The sequence below is a fragment of the Liolophura sinensis genome, chromosome 6 (genome assembly GCF_032854445.1).
Source record: "Liolophura sinensis isolate JHLJ2023 chromosome 6, CUHK_Ljap_v2, whole genome shotgun sequence".
NCBI lineage: Eukaryota > Metazoa > Mollusca > Polyplacophora > Chitonida > Chitonidae > Liolophura > Liolophura sinensis.
Window position 1 is genome coordinate 69,918,770 of NC_088300.1, and position 8,245 is coordinate 69,927,014.

Below are 8,245 nucleotides of genomic sequence, written 5' to 3' on the forward strand. Positions count from 1 at the left end.
ACCTTTTTTTTTTTTACTTCAACATTTTTTTCAAAATCTTTGCTTTATCAAATACCTCTTCTGTTTGAGCGAATGTGCTTGCTGGAACATCTAGTTCCAGCCTGTCGATTTTTTTTATGCACCATGGCTTGACCGCAAATTGTTGGACTCAATCAGATCGTATCTTACAAACCTGGCCGTTTCGTCCAATCACAGCAGTTCTTACTCAGGCACTCGGGTCGATCATTGGCACATGTAACTTCAGTTCAATGGAAGGTGTTGCTACATCAGCTGATGTAAGCTCACTTATTTTTACTATTTTTTAGGTAAAATTTTATACGCATCATAATTAATCCAAACAGTGCTCGCCAATCTATGAATTACGCTTGCCATTCTGTGCCATTTGAGTTCATCAGTGTACAATGTAGGCTAATTACAACAGCGCAAACTGTCAAAGTTGTTGTTGTGCTCTTTATTTTAGCAATGTTAGTGCATGACGTACTCATCCTCAGTATTTAATAAGTCCAACTTAGTAGTTGCAAACGTAAAGTTGGTGGTAGCTCTGTGTGGCTAGGTTTGTGCAGAAATATATGTAAGCATTTACTTTCCCAGCACTCTTTGGTTCTCAGTGTGCTATCCTCAACACACTGGTGTTGTCCACAGTTAGCCCGAGACCTCGGTCTAAGAGTGGCTTATATATACTGGACCGCTAGCCATCCTTAGCCCGAGAGTTGTCTGCACCCGATTTCGGAATATTGCTTACAAAGAGCTACAACCTCATTCAATTCAAATGCATGCGTTTTAGATTCGTCCTGAATACACATAAAGCACGGCTATTCTGAAAGCTAAAATATTTACGCACATCTTGCCACAGCCGCTACTCGCCTTTACATCCCCACTCTCCTGTAAATCTTAGCTGAAGTCAAAAATATGGTTATATTTGGCAGGTCGCCATGCGCTGGCATGTTTTTAAAATCTGGGTTAGCGAGGCACGCTTGCGCAGCAGTGGATAACCTTTCCGGAAAATTTCCGGAAATTGAAATTCTGACGACTTGCCAGCTGTTGCTGTCAACAGCAAATGGTAACAGTCAGGGAGCGTTTTGTCTTTTCTGACGTACCTGCCACATCCTTTGGCAAAAAACTATCAAGGCCTTCACGCACCGTAATGCCTATGGTACCCAATTTTGAATGGAGCGGATGTCGAAGGTAACCCACGTTTTTCATTTGCTAAAAAAATAATTTTAATCTGATAGTTTGCACAAACTGTGAGGTCTGTCATTTTGTGCCATAGGCTTCTGTCAAATTTGAATCTCCTCAGTCATATGGCTTTGTGCCTGTCAGAACTGACAGCCAGCTCAAAACATAGTGACGTAATGAAAGGTCAACCATGAATGCACATGGGCGGGTAGCAGTAACATGGTTTTGTAGGTCAAAATGTCAACACGGCATGTGAGCGTAAGTCACAACTGTGAATTATCTTAGATTTACTGGCCGTAAAGGGTACAGAATGTTGGAAAACTTGGCAGAGGATGACTCGGTGAACATAATTCATTGGAGTTTTGTCCTGTTAATGCATGTACTGGTACATTTTGCACAGATTTTTGTTGCGCGTAGTTTCTCCGCGGTTGGCTATTTTTACATACCACTGTTTTAACCTGGATGACTCCTCGGCTGTGATCTATGCCTAACCCCATATTAAAAGATCACAGCCGAGATCCTTGCCTAGTTCGCAGTAGGCCCAGTGTATGATGTGGTTGCTCGTAATGCCTGTCCTTTTCTGCGACCGATGTATGTCAGTTTAGTGATATGCTACGTTTTGGAAGTGTGCACTGCACCCTTACTTCTATGTGTACATCACCTACTGGCATCATCTGCCACTCATGCACCATGTTTCAAATTTCAGTATAATCACTCGGAAGTACTTCTTTACATGCATGTTAAATTTCTGTTTGTGCAACCCATCAAACCTACAGCCATTGCATATGTCACATATCCTTTTTTTAATACCATTGAAACAAGATTGGCCTTCTTGTCTGAGGGAGTTAGGACGCCAGTGCTGCCATGTGACCCAGTCGCTAAGAGATCAACTCTAGTTCATGCTGGCTTCCTCTCTGGCCGTACATGAGCAGGTCTTCCAGCAACCTGCGCATGGTTGTGGGTTTCCTCCTCACTCTGCCCAGTTTCCTCCCACCATAATGCTGTACTGGAATGCTCTTGAGCGTCAAACACCAATGAAATAAATAAATTTATCATTTATACAGTATGCCAACAACATGCACCATTTCCAGCATGCACTTGTTCCCTTCTTTAAATGTTGCGTGCATCAAGTTCCCATAACATTCCCCTAATGCATGTTTATGTTATGCCATTCTCGGCTTCACACTGTCTCAAAAATGCATTTGTGTAAAACCTCTAATTGTGTTTTTGTGTATGGTTAGCAAAAACAGAATGCTGTGAAGTACTTAATTTTTGCATAGAACTAATTTTCGTATCAATAATTTACCGCAAAAAATAATTTCAGCGAAAAATATCCAATATTGAATGATGTGCTACAGGTCGAAGGTAAATTATGGTTTAAATATGTACAAACTCTGATGCTAAGGCTTTGTTGGTATAAAACAAAGTGGGAGTTCATTCGTCTGTAGTTAGATTAGTCTTCACTGTGCCAGTAAAGTGAAAGAAAAGTACATTCTAGCATGTGCTGGCTTCTAATGAATGTCGCTGTGATAAGCGCTATGTCATTAGCTGTGTCTCTCTTGTGATCCAATAAGTTCTAACAAACTGTGAAGTGTGTATAACACAATGGCCGTTTGACAGCTACAGCAATGTTTGCGGTTTCTAACCTGCTACAGAGGACGATTAAAACTGAAAACAGTGCAAAACTTACCGTGTTGCTTGATAAAGAATGAGTGATTGGCGCCGATAATGGTGAATTCACATGTTTTGAAGTAAACTGCTCAAAAGGTGACAGGTCACTTTGCCAGAAGTTGATGAGTACTTTAAAAGTACTCATCAGTGAATCAAAAAGAAGTGACACCTGTTTGAGTACTGCTCACAGTAGGTGCGAAGATAATCTTCTTACGTAGTGTTAAAGCATCCCCCATTGTTTTAATCTATGATCCAGATCACAAGGATTAGTGACACTGCAGGAAACAAAGGAGAATTAAAGCCACCCATGATGATTCAGGTTTGACGTGCTTGAATAATTTGGGCCATATCTTGGAAAATTTAAGATTTTAAGATTTGTCTTTCAGTATTCTCTTAAATACACAAAAATTAATTCCAGCAAACATAGTTTTGGAGAAAACCCACAAAAATAAATTCCAGAGAATAATAAGGACTTTACAGTAATCCCTTGTGTTCCAAGTTCAACTGCTTGAACATTCCGTCTTATTCCTCAATATTTTAATCTCAGATGTGTTTGTGTTTCCATCACACTTGTATATTCCTTTAGATCATGTTACATGAATGTCTATTTTACGCCTGTGTCACTTTTGTGTTTAAGTTTTATACATGTAAACTATGTCCAGAAAATCTATGCTAATCTTAACTCTTTGTACAGAAACTATATTATTCTGGTTCCCAAAACCATTAACTAGGCCATCATATGGCTATAAACTTGTCATGTGTTACCAATGCAGATTCTAATCAACATACTGCTTCAGTTGTTTTTCCTCAGTTCTGTTAGTATTTGTGTATTATTTCAATCTCATGGCTGTATTAAAATCATACAAAATTTCCAGGTTCTAAACATATTTTGTTTTCATGTTCACACATCTGTGGCTTGTGCATAGCTGTATATATGTACATCTTTTACATGTTGAATTTTTGTTATTTTTTCCCCCCCTAAAATGGCTTTTGTTGCTCTCTGGCATCAGTATGCTCATGTATTGCAGCTTCTGTTATCAGCAGCCTCTATGGTTAAACTTTGTAGCTTATGTCGTACCCCGGGCGTCAGCATCTGCATCTGATAATGGAGAAAACGATGTTAAACAAAATGTTAGGAGGTGGTATCTTAAAAAGTACTGCGGGTATTGAGCTCAGGGTTTGCCCACTTGTAGAGCACAGTATAGGGTTGGTATCTTACAAAGTATGTCATGTATTGACCTGAAGTTTTACATACATATAAATCTCCTTGAGCATATTAATTACTGTAAATTACCAAATTCACGATTTCAGTTCTTTATGCATTGGGCGGAAGTTTTGCTTTCATGTGTCTCATACAGGCGAGCCCTTTGGTAGCAATTATAAGTTTAGCATAACATGTTGTTGTTCATTTGTTTTTATTGCATTCTTACACCATTACACTTTTTCTGTAAGCCTCATACTGTTTGTGTTGCTCATACATGCTCTTGATTAAAGCCTTCTCTCATAATATATCGATAGTGTGCCAATTGTTTTATGACCAGAGGCTTGGTCATTTTCCTAACTAATCTAAAGTATGCAACTAATCGTTGCATACTTCATTGTTATCACATTGATTAAATGATGTAAAGTTTATCTTAAACACAAATCTCTTATAACATTACTTGAGTTTCCTTTTATCATACATGTAGTATGTGTTCAGTGAAAAAAAGCATAATTTACATGTACCTTTTTTAAATTTCAGGTTTACTTATCCTCAGCATTCTTGTCAATATGGGGTAGGCCAATCTTTTCACCTTTTATGCAACATTGGTAAGGACACATCATCTTTCAAGTTTATCAACAGCCACCTATTTTGCCATTTCAACCTTAAACTCCTGTTACATTATCTGTTTATGTTCTTCGTTATGCTGTTGCAAATCATTGTAAAATACATAGCAACATGTAAACATGGCCACAGTCAACAAGTGTGCTACAATGTCTGTATATGCTACTAGTTTTGCAAACAAAGGCACTTCCCAATTGCACTCAAAGTTGCAACAAGTGGTCTACACCACTCCTGGTGCTGAGGTAATACCTAAGGTTGGTTTCAAAACATTTGCCTTCATCCAGTATATTGTAGTTTGCAGGCAGTGGCCCAGTGGTTAAGATACACAAGATACATATAGCCACCCCAGTTTGGAAGGCAATTGTACACATCCCGCTCTTAATTTTTATGGCTCCTTAAGCATGACAATAATCCGTCGACCATGCTAGTGTGGTCGTCATCAAAGAAGTTGGTTTCAGAAGTAAAATTCACACAACACAGAATGCACTTGTCTAGCACTGCCAGTCAAAACCTGTGTGTTGCATGTGGCAAAGCTCACCAGCTGCTGACCAAAGGCCTATGTTTTTTTGTTTTTTTTTTCGGCACAGCCATGGTCTCAGTGAAATGCACAAATAATCAAATATTACGTAGTATCAAGGCCATATGTAGAGCCATTTAATGTCCACAAAACAGTTTGTCTCTGAAACTGTTGCACACCCAAACTAATCAAACTGTTATTAAAACTAGCTGACATACTGAGCAAAAATATCACAGTTTACCAATAAAAAGCTTTTGTTTTCATACCAATTTCTCTCATTCACACACTCCAAAACTCCCAAGCATGAATTTTAGTTGCATTTCATAAAATGTTATTTTTAATGTTTGGCATCACAACCTTCTAGTTTTTTCTACACATGGCCTTCGGTATTGCTTCAAACCAAAATCAAATAAGGTCACTTTCATATGTATATCATTGTTTCACTGTTTATCATATTGCCTCTCCATCAGTGCAACTTCGTCATGGTTCTTCTTATCAATCATAAAATTGGGTCAATTTGGTTAAATGTGTATATGTAGATCAAAGAAACTGTGTATTAGTAACCCATTTTGTTAACTTGTCTCTTTGCACTGATTTCCTCCTCACAATTTTATGTTCCTTGTTGCTACATTTACATGCACTGTGTAGCTGCAGGTGTTTCAGTTAATTAGTAACAATAGTTCTTGTTTACTGCCAATTCTCAAACCAAACCAGTTAATTTAAATAAAATCCTTTCAAAATATGTGGTTAACTGTGCATGTAGTTACATTTTTGTAACGGTAACACATTAAATATTATTCAAGGCACAACCATTTGCAGCATCAGCGGTCATCTCATGCCCTCCCTTAGCATAATGTATGTAAATCATGTAGGCAACACTTTTACAAAATATATGTGTAATCAAGCTAACAAATACATAAATACACCAAAGCGATCTTTTGACTTAAGCTTATCATGTCTTTTCTGATGTATATATATATGCACTACATAATATTATTCCATTTGCCAAAAAAATTGTTGTACATAGTTATCTTACCTCCAACTTTATTATATTCCAGATTCATTCAAAGGCATCTTCAAGATCCTTGTCAACCATGATGCAAGCCAAGTGCTGACATTCACCTTTCGTAAAACACAAGTACATGTGAGTGAGTTATGTAAATAAATTCTCCCACCACCCGTACTTCCAAATGTCATTCTTGTAATAAAAGTGTGACACAGTTGCTTTAATCTGTTACAGTTTAGCATTTAACCCATTATTGCAAGCCATAGAGTATAAAGTGTAATGGTTGCCAATGCATTTACAGTATAGACAGTAAAACCACAGCAGCCATCAGTGTTATTGTTTGCAGATGCGAACAAAATTGGTGTCTTTAAATTGCACTTGCAGATGGTGCGTATATTTGGTCTGTGAAACAGTTTGTTCATCTGTGTGTCTGTTCAGTCAAAACTTGTCATCAAATAATTGGCTTATATTTGTGAACTAAGTTCCCTTTGTACTCTCACTGGTTTCCACCATAATGCTTTCTGCTGTTAAATACGTAAAATATTCCTCAGTCCATTGCAAAACACCAATCAAATAAGTAAATAAACTAGCAGCATCATAATACTCACCCATCTCGATCTCCTCTCAGCTACAATATACACAACACAATATCTGTACTGTAATACTGTACATTACTGTACAAAGTATATGTACACAGAGGTATAACAGAGTTCATGTATGGCCCTAGTCGGCTGCCTGTATTCAGAGCTATTCGCCTGTCACCAATGCAGTCGCAGTCAGTTCATGTCCTCTGCGGTCCTAGGTGGCAAGGTTTGGTAACAACTGGCAGATGGTTGTGGGTTTTGAGCCCAGTTTCCTTCCACCATAATGCTGACCGCTGTCGTATAAGTGAAATATTCTTCAGTATGGCGTAAAACACCAAATAAATAAATTGTGGTTTTCCATGGGCACTTACATTTCATTAACCCATAATACTCATGAACATTATACGAGTCAACAAGTCTTCGGTACAGCATTAACAAACTATCAGATAAATAAATTGGAAGCATTCTGCCAAATTCAACAAAACATGCAATTTACTTGCAAATCCTAAAAGCCAAATTAAATTATGTACTGCACAACTGACTCTTCATCTCCTGGGTCAGTGCTCATGATTGCCTCATTAGCTTCAGTTAAGTGCATTCCTCTAGAGCTAGTTGTTTTTATGTAGTGCACACACTACCCACATTATGTGTTCTTATTTATTTTTGATACCTGTTCACATCAGCCCAATGCCAGATGGTTTTAGATATAAATGCTGTTCATGCAACAAATTCTGCTTGGTTATTATGCTTTAAAGCACCATCTATTCTTCTTTTCAGATCCTCTCCATTCCTCCCATGAGTACAACAGAAGACAACATTTTGGGGTGACTAGAGACAGATAAATCCATCATCTGCAATTAATCCTGCCATCTTTGATGAACACTTCACACTTCATTTTATATTTTCACCATTTGTGACGCAAACCTTGTTTCTGCACAGGTAGTCTAAATCACCTCTGTTGAGGCTTGTTGTCTCAATTGGTTTTAATCTTGGTGCATGCAATACAATCCATCAGTTTTCTTGTAAATCATCACTTCATTCGAATAAAGTTTGTCATTTTATTTAAAATAATAATCGAATATAATATTCAATTTTGTTGTCTTGAGTGAACAAATCATTACTCAGTTCTTCATCAGGTTGCATGGTCATTAACTTACTTGTATTCTTTTATATTATCAAATTAGAAATACAACAGTTAACTATTTCTGCCGTCTGTTTCTCCTGTACATCTTTGGAGCAACTTGGAGGTCTCTGAACTGTATCCAGATGTACAATACTTTTGAGTCTTTAGGCCTCATCAATTAATATTTCTGTTTTACGGGCAAAATCTTCTTTTTTTTCTAATGTTTTAAGGCAGTGCAAATATAAAACTCAAAAATCATCTAATTTGTGGCACATGTGGATTGTCCCAGTAATTGTTTAAGATATATTTATGTTATCCAAAAGCCTTCAAAAACAGGAAAATC

General features: G+C 37.5%; 1 long non-coding RNA gene across 4 annotated transcripts; it reads left to right on the plus strand.

Annotated features, from left to right (window-relative positions):
- The first annotated feature begins 223 nt into the window (after positions 1-223).
- LOC135468577 (uncharacterized) lies at positions 224-7,865 on the plus strand. 4 transcript variants are annotated; one of them, XR_010444237.1, is made up of 4 exons: positions 224-275; positions 4,589-4,656; positions 6,248-6,333; positions 7,557-7,865. It is a non-coding gene; the product is annotated as an uncharacterized LOC135468577 (long non-coding RNA). The 4 variants fall into 4 exon arrangements; XR_010444238.1 differs by having other exon boundaries at positions 239-305; XR_010444236.1 differs by lacking the exon at positions 224-275 and adding an exon at positions 946-1,185.
- Positions 7,866-8,245: the final 380 nt, after the last annotated feature.